A 15,658-nucleotide genomic window follows, 5' to 3' on the forward strand; every position below is an offset into this window, starting at 1 on the left:
TTATAATCAATGTAATGAAACAAGTTACATGAATTGTTGAATGTGAAACTGATGGTATGCCCTGTAAACTTTCACTCAATCCACAATAAAAACCTTAAATTAAAAAAAAAAACAAAACAAACACTTTTTGACAGATGCACAAACTGTATTGAAAAGCAATGAGATTATATTGAAAAAAAAAAAAGATACATATATACAAGGATATGTCAAAAATTGTCTGCACACAAGTTATAGTAAAATACCCACATCAGCAGCTGATGACAACATTGAGAATGCTCATGAAATTATTCTGTCAAATAGACAAGTGATAGTGGATTTTGTAGCAAATGGTTCTGCCTATTAAATAAGCCACAACACAACAGACTTGGGTTTTGAAAAGTTTGTGCGGGATGGGTACTGAAGCAACCCATGAAAGAGCATAAACATTTGGACATCTGCAAACAAAATTTGGACTGATACTTGAAGGAAGGTAAAAGTTTCTTTTAAAAAATCGTTACTGGTGATGAGACATAGAGTCATCAAATGGCAGAGTATGGAATGGAAACATCCTCATTTGCCAACTAAGAAAAATTTGAAAATAATGCTTACAGGAAAATGGTTCAACAATCAACAATGCTTGTTACCCTGAGGTGCTCACTGAATAGGTGAAGCCTGGTAGCATAGTGGTTACGAATCGGGCTGCGAAACTTAAGGTCAGCGGTTCGAAACTACTAGCCGCTCCGCGGGAGAAAGATGAGGCTTTCTACTCCCGTAAAGATTTACACCCTCGGAAATCCTGTACAGGGTCGCTATGGGTCGGAACCGACTCGATGGCACTTAACAACAACAAACTTCAGATTATATGCAGAGAACTGGTCTCCAAGGGTGTTGTGATTTTATAGGACAATACACATTCCGTACTCCACTACCCAAAATGTTGACACTGTAAAAACTTCGTTTTGAGGTGTTTAAAGCATCGTCCCTGTATTTCTGATCTTGCTCCATGGGACTATTCACCTGTTTGGTCCCGTGAAAGCAGCCCTTCGAGGACAAAGATTCTCCTCTGATGATGAAGTGAAGACAGAAGTACATTTGTGGCTCGTAGCTCAGCCGAATATATTTTTAGTAAGGTAATAATGAAAGTTTGTTGACAGATGAGCAAAGTGTTATAAAAACAAGGTGATTATGTTAAAAAAATGATGTATTTGTCTTTTCTAAAAGTTGATTAAAATAAATTCTACAGCCAGAGTGTGGATAATGTTCGACTCACCCTCATAATTGCTGTTAAGTGCTGGCAAATTGCTTCTGACTCATAGCCACCCTGTACAGGATTCTGGGTAGCAGCTAATGGGTTTGAACCACTGACCTTGTGGTTAGCAGTCTAGTTACTCTACAGTGCCATACCAGGACTCCATGTTAAGCCATACATATATATATTGTGGATAATTCCTGCCTCTCTCCTTGAGCATGTTGTGAGCCAGAGTAAAGTAGTGGAACCTGTGAGAGCCAGAGCTCAATTGCTACTGCCTTGTTTTTTCTCTTAGAAAAGTTCCCCCTTTGACAGGATGCATCTTAACCCCTTTTCCTTCATTCTTTGTTAGTGGAGAATATTTCCTTCTCTGACAGGTTCCTGTCTTACTTAGACTGGTTCCAGCTTTCACAGGTTTTACTTTACACACTGAAGTGAAATTATGGGTGGAATGTATATTCATTTTCAGCTTGATTTAAAAAAACAGACAAAAAGTACCTTTGCTATTGGGTCTGTTTTGACTCATGGTGGCGTGTGTCAGAGTAGAACTGCTCCGTAGTAGTTTCAGTGGCTCGTATTTTAGAAGTAGATCCCTAGGCCTTTCTTGCAAGGCAATTCTGAACCTCCAATCTTTCTGTTAGAAGTTGAATGCGTGCATTAACTATTTGTGACACTGTAAGTTCTACACTGCTACTCTACTGTGGGCAGTTCAAACACACCAGCTGCTCTTCAGAAACCCTATACAGGATCACTGTGAGTCAGAACCAACTAGAAGGGACTTAACAAGACTCCTGTTGGCCAAACTTTGTCTCTCATACTTCGGACATACCGTCAGGAGGGATCAGTTGCTGGAGAAGATATCATGTTTGGTAGGGTGGAGGGTCAGAAAAAAAGGAAGACCCCAGCGAGATGGAATGGCAAAGTGGCAGCATCAATGGGCTCAAACGTGGCAATAATAGTGAGGTTTATCTCTTTATATAAAATGTGCTATCTGTTCAATTTTAACATTTTCAAAGGGCAAAGTAAAAAGTGTGCATGTGCCCATATCATCATGTTCAAAATGCAATTTAATTTGATACAGTAATTGTTGTTGTGCTGTGGAGTCGGTTCTGACTCATAGTGACCCTGTACAGGGTTTCTGAGGCTGTAAATCTTTACGGGAACAGAAAGCCTCATCTTTCTCCCGCAGAACAGCTGATAGTTTCGAACTGCTGCCTTTGCGGTATGCAGCCCAATCTTGTAACCACTACATTACCAGTAATTAATAAATAAGTAAATGATTTTACCAATTTACACATTACATAATGAATACTAGTGGTATGCCTGGCATGTGAGTTGACTTACTAGTCTTATTAAGTAAACATTTTTTTATGAGGTTGAGAAATTCTCCCAGTTTCACAACTAAGTACATTTTTAACGGATTTAGATAGCTATATTGGGAATGTGGAGACTCCATACAATGAGCACTAGGCTGTAACCCAGAAAGTCTGCAGTTGAAGTCCACCAGCTACCCCACAGGAGAAAGATGATGCTTTCTACTCCCATGAAGATTTCAAACCTCACAAACCCTATACAGGGTCACTATGAGTCATAACCAACTCCACAGAACCTAACAGCAAAATGATTATATATATAAAGAACTGTTAATAGAGGCAAGCCAGAGGAACATGCTGATAATGTGATTTTGGATTTTACCTAATAATCCTATAAAATCAGTTTGTGCTCTGGCCCCTGTCCTTATATTGTTACTGCTGAGTGTTGTCAAGTCAGTTCTGACTCATAGTGACCCTGTATAGGGTTTCCAAGGAGCGATGGTGGGTCTGAACTACTGACCTTGTAGTTGGCAGTCCAGTACTGATCCTTCAGTGCCACACCAGGAGTCCATCCTTATATTGTTGATAAATGCCATCACGTAGGTGCTGGGCCCATAGTGACCTTGTATAGGGTTTCCATGGAGTGGCTGATGAGTTTGAACCACTGACATTGGGGTCCAGTGCTTTTCCTACAGTGCCACACCAAGGAAGAACATAGACCAGAGCTGAGCTCTTCATGGTTCTTTTATTTTACCAAGAATACAGGATGACCTTATACCTGGGATGTTATGCAATGTTTAAATAAATGGCATTTTTCAGGATTTTGTGAGGAATCTTGGGACCATAATCTAAAAAGCAATGAGTATTATAGTGTACGGAGTTAGTTTTTAGTCCTCTGGACAGCTTTAAATCAGAAATCTTGCTTGTCACTGTCACAAATGGCAGAAATATCTACCCTTAACTTAGAGGTCCTCCTGGAGAACTAGTGTAGCTCAGCAGGATAATGTTCTGGACCATAATGTTGGCAGTTCAAACCCACCAGCTACTCCTTGGAAACCCTATGTGGCATTGCTATGAGTCAGAACAAACTCAATGCCACTTTTAACAACAACAACAAGATCCTTCTATCATTTAGTAGTCCGATGTGGCACTGTAGGATAAGCTCTAGACCACAGGGTTAGTTTGAGCTGCAGGATCAACAGTTCAAACTCAACAGCCGCTCCTTGGAAACCGTATACACAGTCACTATGAGGCAGAACCAACTCAATAGCACTTAACAACAAAACAACCATTTAACCTACTTTTTCTTTCTTGACCCTTATTCTCCTTTCTGCTTAAAATATCCTTTCTTGAAGAGTTTACAAAAGTGCAAAAATCATATTGGAATTGGCTGTTTGTGAATATATACAGTCTTATTAAAACATCCTACTAAGCAAATGATAGTAATATTCTTTAGAGACTTTTAGGGGAGGCAATAAAAATCTGTCTCATAGCCTATTTTATTTGCAGGCTTTCTTGTAATTTTCTTAGCAGACCAACATTGAATGTAACTATTTTTGGCTATACCAGAAGTTTTTCTGATTATTTAAATGCCAACTTGCTTTTGGAGGTCGTGATGCCAGTAGTCTCAGACTTGGGAATTTGTTGTTACGTTATTGTTTGTAATATATATACTTCATGTAATGTTGTAGTGCATAATTTGCTAATGTTAACATTCTCATGCCAGCCTCAAAAGACAAAGATCAATTTATAGATACTGATAATAAAAAAGATAACCGTAATGAAAAGTTTTGAAAAAAATGAGATATTCAACTTATATCCGTACTGACTTAAGACTTGGGGGGACTACATGCAAAAGTATTTCTTTGGGGGAAAAAAAAAAAATCATTGCTAACAAGTTGATTCTGACTCATAGTGACCCTGTGTGTGTGTGTGTGTGTGTGTGTGTGTGTGTGAGAGAGTAAAACTGTCCTCTATAAGACTTGCATTATCTGATTTTTTAGAAGTAAATTTCTAGATATTTTTTTTTTCTGAGCTGCCTCTGGACTGGGATTTCTAACCTTTCAGTTAGCATTAATTGTAATCCCCAGGGACTCAAATGACAAAAAAGTTTTTTGAAAGCCTTATAATTTCTTCTTCTTATTGTTGTTGTTGTTAAGTGCTGTCGAGTCGATTCTGACCCATAGTGACCCTGTATAGGGTTTCCAAGGAGCAGCTGGTGTGCTTGAACTACCCACTTTGTAGTTCAAACCGACTTTGCAGTCCAGCACATTAACCCATAGCACCACACCGGGACTTAGTGGTAGTGAAAATGATAAACAACAAAAATCCCTTCTACTACTTCTCATAAGGATCTCTGGTAGCGTAGTGGTTACGAATCGGGCTGTGAACCGCAAGGTCAACAGTTCGAATCTACCAGCTGTTCCACGGGAGAAAGATGAGGCTTTCTGCCCCCGTAAAGATTTACAGCCTCAGAAACCCTGCACAGGGTCACTATGAGTTGGAACCGACTCCACAGTACATCACCACCACTACTTCCCATATGTAAGCATGATAAACAATGACTAAAAAATCTTTTTAGAAATTTTCTATGCCTCTTGTGGAGTCCTGGCATGGCGCTATAGGATAAGCACTGGGATACTAACCATAAGATTGAGGGTCCAAACCCACCAGTTGCTCCTTGGAACCCCTATACCAGAGCGCTATGACTCAGAACCAACTTAATAGTACTTAAAAGCATTAACAAATGTGTACTTGTGTATCCATCTTCTAATCTCCTCAGTTGTTGTTGTCAGGTGCCATTGAGTCAGAACCGACTCATAGTGACCCCATGCACAGCAGAAAGAAACAATGTCCGATCCTGGGCCAACCTCACTACCGCTGCCACACTTGAGTCCATCAATGATGCCACCTGGCCAATCCATCTCATTAGGGGTCTTCCTCTCATTCTCTGACCCTCCACCTTACCCAACATGACATCCTTCTCTAGCGACTGTTTCCTCCGGACAATATGTCCAAAGTACGAGAGACGAAGCTTAGCCATCCTGGCCTCCAAGGAGCACTCTGGCTGCACTTCTTCCAAAACAGATGTATTGGTTCTTTTGGCAGTCCATGGCACTTTTCAGTATTCAACTTTCAGTTGTTGTTAGATGCCATCAAGTCAGTACCAACTCATAGTAACCTGATACACAACAGAGTAACACTGCCTCGCCCTGTGCCAATCTCACAATCATTGCTATGCCTGAGCCCATTGCTGCTGCCACTGTGTCAATCTATCTCATTAGGAGTCTTCCTCTTTTTCTGTGAACCTCCACTTTACTAAACATGATATCCTTCTCCAGTGACTGGCCCCTCCTGATAATAATGCCCTAAGTGTGAGAGGCGAAATTTGACCATCCTGGCCTCCAAGGAGCACTCTGGCTGCACTGTTTCCAGATCTGTTGGTTCTTTTGGCAGCCCATGGCACTTTCAGTATTCTCTTACAACACCATAACTCAAATGCATCAATTCTTCTACAGTCTTCGTTATTTACTGTCCAACTTTCACAAACATATGAGATGATTGAAAATACTGTGGCTTGGGTCAGGCGCACCTTCGTCCTCAAACTGACATCTTTGCTCTTCAACACTTTAAAAGAGGGTTTGTACAGCATATTTACCTAATGCAGTATGTTTGATTTCTTGATTGCTGCTTCCATGAGTGTTGATGGTTGATCCAAGCAAATTGAACCTCTTTGACAGCTTCAATCTTTTCTCCATTTATCATGATATTATTTATTGGTCCGGTGGTGAGGATTTTTATATTCTTTACATTGAGATGTAACCCATACCGAAAACTGTGTTCTTCAATCTTCGTCAGTATTTTAAGTCCTCTTTGCTTTCAGCAAGCAAGGTTGTATCATCTGCATATTGCAGGTTGTTAATGAGTTTTCCTCTAATCCTGATGCCACGTTTTTCTTCATATAATCCAGAGTCTTGGATTGTTTGCTTAGCATACAAATTGAATAAGTATGGTGAAAGAATACAACCCTGGTGCACGCCTTTCCTAATTTAAAACCATTCAGTCTTCCCTTGTTCTGTTTGAACAGCTACCTCTTGATCTGTGTATAGGTTCCTCATGAGCACAACTAAGTGTTCTGGAATGCTCATTCTTCGCATTGTTGTTCATAACTTGTCATGATCCACACAATCAAAAGCCTTTGTATAATCAAAAAAGCACAGGTAAACATCTTTCTGATACTCTCTGCTTTCAGCCAAGATCCATCTGATTTCAACAATGATATGCCTCACTTCACATCCTCTTCTGAATCCAGTTTGTATTCCATCAATTTCCAGAGCCTTGTTCTTTACCAATGCCTTTAATGTATCTTGGACTTCTTTCAGGATCATTTGCTCTTGATCATATGCTGTCTATTGAAATGGTGAATGTCGACCAATTCTTTTTGGTACAGTGGCTCTGTGTTTTCCTTCTATCTTCTTCTGATGCTTTCTGCATCATTCAACATTTTACCCATAGAATTCTTCAATACCACAAGTTGAGTCTATCCCCTCAGTAGAATACTTCAATTAATACTCTTCTATGTCTCTTTTTCATTTTTTTCCACTTAGGGTAAATCTTAGGTTTCTTAATTCTTAGTTATCTTTCCATATCACCATATATAAGTACATCTGTATAGTGGAACTATAATTAAACCAGTTCCTGATTTTGTGGTAGCAAAGAACAGGAAGATTTGATGGTGCAAAACATGACACTAGCCATTCCTCCCACAACACTTATTCAGCTGGGTTTGATAATTCATTGCAGTGGCCTCACAGAATTGAAACTCACAGTTACAGGGTTTATTGGGGAAGTTGACAGGATACATCAGGGTCAGAAATGCTCATGTCAACATTTCTTCCAGTTAGGACAACCTCTTAACCATGCCCACAGACCAGCCTCCGTCTCCCTGGGCAGAATTACAGTTTTTCAGTGCTGCTTATAAATATTCACAGGGCATACCATTCCACCTTAAGCCTCAGTCTGAAGGCACCCCACTCTACAAGTAAGCCTCCTGTCCAAAGTCACTGAGCTTTATCTGCTCTGGTCTAGGGAGCCCACTTCTCTTTCTTGTGCATCTAGCTATTGGCTCTGCTGCTGCTGTTCCTCTGCCACTTCTCCAGTGTCACAGCTTTCTGTCCCTGGATTGAGGATGTTCATCGTGCAAGGATCTCAGGTCCAAATGACTCACTCCACTTCTCTCTCTTCTTTGATAGTGAGATCCCCCATTCCTGCTTCTGAGAGGGCTCATTTTATACATGTTCAAGGTCCAAGTTTATACAGTTAACTAGATTAATCATTCAGAATCATGTATAAAAGAATGTTCTCTGGTGCTAATGTTCCTCTACATCTCTGAATGAATATTGTTATATATAATGCTGCAGTAAACATTCTAAGAACCCTAGTAATGCACTGGGTTAAGAATTGGGATGCTAATCGAAAGGTGGGCTCTAACCCATCAATCCCTCTGTAAGTCTTCCACAAAGATTTACAGTCTCAGAAACCCCATGGGAAAGTTCTATTTTGTCCTGTAGGAGTGCTGTGAGTCAGAATCGACTAATTGGTGGTGGACTTTGGCATTTGTTGTTGTTAAGTGCCGTCAAGTTGATTCCAACCCATAGCAGCCCTGTATGGGGTTTGAACCACCTACCTTACAGTCCAGGGCTTATCCTCCTGTGTCACACAAGGATTACAGGTGCTTATTGTTGTGGTTAAGTGCCATCAAGTCGATTCCGACCCATAGCGACCCTGTATAGGGTTTCCAAGGAGTAGGTAGTGAGTTTGAACCGCCGACCTTGCAATTCAAAAGGCTTTGCAGTCTGGCGCATTAATCCACAGCGCCACACCAGGACTCCTTATATATGGCCTTTAATTGAGTTAAGGAATTTCCCTTTTAGTTCTACTTAGTTCAGTGCTTTTATTAGGAATGAATATTATATTCTGTCAAATGCTCTTTCTGCATCAATCAATATGATCATGTGGTATCTAGTCGGTTTTATTTATATAGTGGATTACGTTGATTGTTTTTCCTAATACTGAACTAACCTTGCATTGTTGTTAAGTTGCTAAGGGCTATTGAGTCAGTTCTGAGTCACAACAACCCTGTATAAGGATTCCAAGGAGTGGCTGGTGAGTTTGAGCTGCCGACCTTGTAGTTCAAACTGACCATGCAATTCAGAGCTTTATTCTACAGTGACACATCAGGACTCCTAGGTGGTAGAAAAGATGCCAGGGACACCTGATATGAATTCCACTTTCATGATTTTGTGCGTGGTTATGTTGTTGGATTCCATTGGTTAGGATTTTGTTGTTAATTTTTGCATCTATGTTCATGATGGATATTGTTGCTGTTGTTAAGTGCCATCGAGTTGGTTCCAACTCATAGCGACCCTGTGTAGGGTTTTTTTAAGGAGCAGCTGGTGAGTTTGAATTGCCCACCTTGTGGTTCGAAGTCCAGTGCTGATCCTACAGCACCACACCATGACCCCACCATGTTCATGAGGGATTGCTGTTGCTGTTTTTACGTGACATCAAGTTGGTTCCGACACATAGAGACCCTGTATAGGGTTTCCTAGGAGTGACTGGTGAGCTTGAACTGCCAACCTTGTGGTTCAAACTGATGTTGCAGTCCAGCACATTAACCCATAGTGCCATAGCAAGATTCCTCATGAGGGCTACTGGTTTATAATTTTCTTTTTGAGTGATGTCTCTGCCTGATTTTACTATCAAGGTTATGCTTGCTTAAAAAAATGAATTTGGTAATTTTCCATCCTTTTTTGTGTTTCTTGAATAGTTTTAGTAGAACTGGTGTCAGTTCTGCACTGAATGGTCGGTGAAATTCATCAGTAATGTTGTCTAGGCCAGGACTTTCCTTTGGGTTTTTTTTTTTTTTTTTTAATGACCTGATCAATGTCTTCTTTTGTTTCAGGCCTATTCAAGTTTTCTACTTCAGTCTCTGTTAGTTTAAGAAGGTAGTGTGTCTTGAGAAATTTGTCTATTGTAGATTTTCACATTTGTTGGAGTAAAATTCTTTAAAGAATTGTTATTTTCCTTTGTTTAGTTGTGACATCCCCTTTCATTTATTTGTGTTATTTGCATCTTGTTTCATTTGACAGTGGTCTGTCAATTTTATTAATCCTTTCAAAGAACCAGCTTGAGTCTTTCTATTCTGTTATTTATTCATTTATTTCTGTTCTAATCTTTTAATTATTTCTTTTGTTCTGACAGCTATAGGCTTACTTTGCTGTTTTTTTTCTAATTGCTGAAGATACTGATTAAGGTGTTGATTTTGGTTCTTTCTTCATTTTGGATGTGTGTGTTGATTGGTGTAAAATGCCCTCTCAGCACAGATTTTACTGTGTCCCAAAGATTTTGGTATGTTGTGTTTTCTTCTTGTTTGAGTCAAGGCATTAAAACCAATTTACCTTTCTTCTACCACCCAGTAGTTTTTAAGTGAATGTTATTATTCATTATTCAATTTCTATGTATTTATAAATCTATAACTTTAATAGAAAGTTATTTGGTAGGACCTGGGTAATCAGAAGCTCTGGTAGCGTAGTGGTTACAAAGCGGGCTGCTAACCTCAAGGTCAGCAGTTCAAAACTACCAGCGGTTCTGCGGGAAAAAGATGAGGCATTCTGCTCCTGTAAAGATTTACAGCCTCGGAAACCCTGTACAGGGTGACTATGAGTCGGAACCGACTCCACGGTACTTAACAACAACATCAGAATGCAAAATATAAATACCAGATGATGGAGAAATTTTCCTCCTTCTACAACTGCTAAGTCCTGGTGTGGCGCTGTGGGTTAATGTGCCAGACTGCAAAGCTGTTTGAACTGCGAGGTTGGTGGTTCAAACTCACCACCTACTCCTTGGTGCGCCTGACCCAAGCTCTGGTATTTTAAATAACCTCATATGGATGCGAAAGCTGGACAGTGAATAAGGAAGATCATAGAAGAATTGATGCCTTTGAGTTATGGTGTTGGAAGAGAATACTAAAAGTGCCATGAACTGCCAAAAGAACCAATAGATCTGTTTTGGAAGAAGTGCAGCCAGAGTGCTCCTTGGAGGCCAGGATGGCTAAGCTTCGTCTCTCATACTTTGGACATATTGTCAGGAGGGAACAGTCGCTGGAGAAGGATGTCATGCTGGGTAAGATGGAGGATCAGAGTGAAAGAGGAAGATCCCCAAAGAGATGGAGCAGCCAGGTGGCATCCTTGATGGCATCAAGTATGGCAGTGGTAGTGAGATTGGCCCAGGATCTGACATTGTTTCGTTCTGCTGTGCATGGGGTCGCTATGAGTTGATTCTGACTCGATGGCACCTGACAACAACAACAACAACTTCTTGGAAACCCTATACAGGGTCGCTATGGGTTGGAATCAACTTGACGGCACTTAACAACAACAACAATAAGCACCTGTAGTCCTTGTGTGACACTGGAGGATAAGCACTGGACTGTAAGGTAGATAGTTCAAATCCACTAACTACTCCTCAGAAACCTTATACAGGGTTGCTATGAGTTGGAACTAACTCAACCGCACTTAGCAATAACAGCAATCTCAGCATTACTTTATTTTTACACAAATAGTATGCATTTTATAAATAGCTTCCAGTGTGCACTTTGCTTGTGCTTATGCATGTTGTTTTTGTGATGCACGAAACATACGGTCATCTTGTATGTTGCATGGTGCCTGGTCTATGTTGGAAATTTAGCTGTTGACTTAAAGTTAAGCATTATTGCTTTTATTATGTAAATCTGGTAATTGCCTAAAACAATTATTTTTGCTTAAGACCTTTAATTTTGATATCCGTTTATGTTATAACAGACTATGTAGAGGTCATTTGCAATAAATTTACAGGTAATCCCCACCCTATAATGGGGTTCCATTCCAGTGACCCCATTATAAACTGGTTTTGGTGTAAGTTGAATATCCTTCTCTTTATTTTTATTTTTGTAGTTTTCATTATTACTCTGTGTTATTATCAGTATCTTTATAAATCCAATCTTTTCTTTGGGTATGGAAAACATTACTATAAACTTACAGATCTGATGACATCAGCACAGTACGTGTTGCAACATTGTATGTAGTATACATTACTAACAGTGAGATATATAAAAGAAAACCCTGATGGTTGTAAATTGGTTTGTTATAAATAAAGGCTTGCCTTTAATGTATTGTAATTATATTGTGGCATAGTGGTTACGAATCGGGCTGCTAATCTCACAGTCAGCTGTTAGAAACTACCAGCTGTTCCATGGGAGAAAGCCTCGGAAACCCTGTGCAGGGTCACTATGAGTCGGAACCAACTCCACGGCACATAACAACAACAATTATATTGTACATGTGCGTCTAAGCCCCTTCCTCCTTTAGTCACATCATGAAAAAGTATCCACTTCAAGCTGCTTTGTTGAATTGCTGCAATTCCTGTTTGAATTATTCACTTAATAGAAGATTAAGAAATTGCCAGATTAAAATGTTTAATGATTTACCCATATGACCTAGACTCTTGGTATGACACTGTAGGATAAGCACTGGACTACTAACTGCAGGATCTCTGCGGTTCAATCCCACCATTTGCTCCTCCAAAAACTGTACAGGGTTGCCATGAGTCAGAACCAACTTGATGGCACTTAACAACAACATTGTTGTTGTTAAGTGCCATCAAGTATAGGGTTTCCAAGGCTTTAAATTTTTGTGGGAGCAGAGAGCCTCATCTTTCTCCTACAGAGTGACTAGTGAGCTCAAACTGTGGGCTTTGTGAATCACAATCCAGTGCTTATTGTATGTATTGTATGGAGCCGCTGTGCTCCTACAATATGGTGTGGTGGTGGTTATGTGCCGTGGAGTCAGAACCGACTCATAGCGAACCCTGTACAGGGTTTCCAAGGCTGTAAATCTTTACGAGAGCAGAAAGCCTCATCTTTCTCCCGTGGAACAGCTGATAGTTTCGAACTGCTGACCTTAAGGTTCGCAGCCCGATTCGTAACCACTACGCTTCCAGAGGACTAAAAGCGTGATTTAAATAAGTTGTCTGTGAGTCATTTCCTGTGTTAACTTGAGGTATATACATACATAATGACTCAATTTCTACATCTATAACATGGGGTTATAATTCTGCCTTCCTGAGCTCATAGATTTACTGTTATGGTCAAATAAGATTGGGCATGTTGGTGGGACATATGCTCATTTTGAAAATTTTCAAATGCATGTAGATATTAAATAATGACATATCGCATTCATATAAATGTGATTATATGACTTCATAGATATAATCAAAAAGTATTTATCTGTATTGGAGTGGATTTTTAGCAGGTAGCAAGGAAATTGAAGCCAGGCTGCATTGTATTTTAAACTGGATTTTTACTGAAGCCACTAACTGAAAACCAAGATAACCCTATTTTCCTGAACTCACCTCCTCTGTGCTGAACCAAATGCTAGTGACTTCAATTATTTGTCGGTTTCACCAAACATGCAGTGTCTTCAGATTATTTATAGCTGAGAAACTAAACGCAAGAATGGACACTGCAACCAGCATTTTAGTTGGTTGTTGCTGTTGTTGTTAGTGCTATCGAGTCACTTCCAATTCATATCAACCCTATGTAGGGTTTTCAAAGAGTAGCTGATGGGCTTGAACCACCGACCTTGAGGTTAGCAGCCAATGTTTATCCTACAGTGCCATACCAAGTCTCTGAATCTAGAGTTTTAAGTACTGGTTAGTAGATTTCTACACATAACAAACCTTTTATAGAGTTTCTGCAGAGTCTCTGGTGGGTTTGAACTGCCAACCTTGTGTTTAGCTGTGGTGGTGGTTGTGTGCTGTGGAGTCAGTTCCAACTCATAGCAACCCTTTATATTTATAGGCTTTCTGAGACTGTAAATTTTTACAGGAGCAGAAAACCTCATCTTTTTCCTGCTGAATGGCTGGTGGTTTTGAACTGCTGACCTTGAGGTTTGCAGCCCAATTCATAACCACTACACTACCAGAGAAAAAGAGGAAGACCTCTAACGAGATGGATTGGCCAGGTGGCATCATTGATGGACTCAAGTGTGGCAGCGGTAGTGAGGTTGGCCCAGGATCGGACATTGTTTCGTTCTGCTGTGCATGGGGTCGCTATGAGTCGGTTCTGACTCGATGGCACCTGACAACAACAACAACAACACTACCAGAGCTCCTTTAGAAACCCTATACAGGGTCGCAATGAGTCGGAACCAACTTTGCGGCATTTAACAACATCAACTCTGAATTAAGTATGGGATGAGTCCTGATAGTATGCACTGTAACAAGGTTCTAGATAATGCTGTTGTTGCTGCTGTGGGGCCCATACTTTTAAGACTCACTGACTTAAGGAAACCATGTACTTTATTATCCAAACTGATCCATTAATAATTTATCAGGACACAGCTTTCTTTAGCATTTGGCTCTTTTTCTAATTGTCCCTCCTATTGTGTTTATGTGCCATCGAGTCAGTTCTGATTCATAGTGAATCCTGTATAGGGTTTCCGAGAGTGACTGGTGGATTCAAGTTGAGTAATTATGCTTTCTATTGATTCAGTTATATTTCTTTGCTATTGTTTCATGGGTTCCCCCCCCCATAGTTTATCTATGTTTTCCTTAATTTCATGTATAGTTTTCTCTCAATCCACTGAACTTGCCTAATTATCATTCTTTTAAATTCCTTATCATACAGTTCTGATACCATTTCTGGTGTTATGTTTTCTGACTATATTTTGGTGACTTTTTGAGGCACTCTGTCTTATTTCTTTGTGTACCACTGAAATTTGTTTTCTCCAAGGCATTGTAGTATCATACTTATATTTAGTTGATGATGATATAGTGTTATATTCTCAGACACTCACCACCTGTCTCCTGGTGGATATGGTAAAGATCAAAATGTGAGAACAGTTCTCTGTTCACTGTTTGTGCACTGTGTAGTTCAGAATGGGTTCGCACACCTCCATAGGCAGAGATGCTAGCTATGTCTGGTGCCCGATCTCAGGCAGAGCTGAGGCTGTGCAGGATAGGGTGTAGACTGGCCATGCCCTGCCTGCCAGGAAGTCACTGGAACAAGGGAGAACTGCACCCTCAGGTTGCTGCCAACCTCCAGAGGAATTCTGTGCTTGCTATTAGCAGCCACTTGCAAAAGCTCAAGATGGCTATAGTACACCATGCCAACCCAAAGTCTGCCTGTTTTTTTCTCTCGTTGCACCTGTTCAACTTCCTCTTCCATTTAGCACTCAGTCCAGCTCTCTGAACTACTCTTGAGTACTGAGGGTTCCAGGATCACCATCTGTACCTGTTTCACTTTGTTTCCCATGCCTTTGTTGCAGGGGTTAGCTCAGTGCATCTCATTACTTCACTATCATGCCCTGGACTTGGGTAATATCTTTTGATGCACTAATGTTTTAAATTTTGATGAAGTATAATTTACTTTTATTTTTCCTTCTGTTGTTTTTGCTTTTGGTGTCATTTCTAAGATTTTATTGCCAAGAATAAACCCATGTGTTTTATTCTAAGAATTTTAAGGTTGTAGCTTTTATATGTAAAATTTTAACTCATTTTGAGTTAATTTAAGTTTGTGGCATGAGGTTGTTGTTGTTATGTGCCGTGGAGTCGGTTCCGACTCACAATGACCCTGTACAGGGTTTCCGAGGCTGTAAATCTTTATGGGAGCAGAAAGCCCATCTTTCTCCCACAGAACAGCTGGTAGTTTCAAACTGCTGACTGTGAGATTAGCAGCCTGATTCGTAACCACTATGCTACCAGAGCTCCTTGTGGTATGAGGTTGGTGTCCATTATCTTTTGCTTGTGGAAATCTAGTTGTCCCAGCATGATTTGTTAGAGCTTATTCTTTCCTCATTGAAAGGATTTGGAATTCTTGTCAAAAACCATTTGGCTAACAGGGGTCTAGAGCTGTGAGTGAAGCGTCCAGCTGATATGAAGTGAGGGGAGATGAGTGCCCAAATTTGTAGATAATACCCATTTGGCCTAGCTTCGATGGCTTGATGATCTGAACTTGACTAGTGGAAGAGAGGGAAGGAGTCTTCATATCAAGGATCAAGCCTATCCCTCTGTATAC

The 15,658-nt window shown here is 40.2% G+C and overlaps 1 protein-coding gene and 1 pseudogene across 1 annotated transcript in view; one reads left to right on the forward strand and one right to left on the reverse strand.

The window, feature by feature from the left end:
• LOC102826327 overlaps nt 1–14,809 on the reverse strand; it is a 22,633-nt pseudogene extending 7,824 nt beyond the window's left edge.
• LOC102822923 (ras-related protein Rab-2A-like) overlaps nt 1–15,658 on the forward strand; it is a 214,380-nt gene that overhangs the window by 35,916 nt on the left and 162,806 nt on the right. The gene's annotated exons all lie outside the window — the stretch shown is intronic.

This window comes from Chrysochloris asiatica, unplaced genomic scaffold (genome assembly GCF_000296735.1).
Source record: "Chrysochloris asiatica unplaced genomic scaffold, ChrAsi1.0 scaffold00259, whole genome shotgun sequence".
Lineage (NCBI taxonomy): Eukaryota > Metazoa > Chordata > Mammalia > Afrosoricida > Chrysochloridae > Chrysochloris > Chrysochloris asiatica.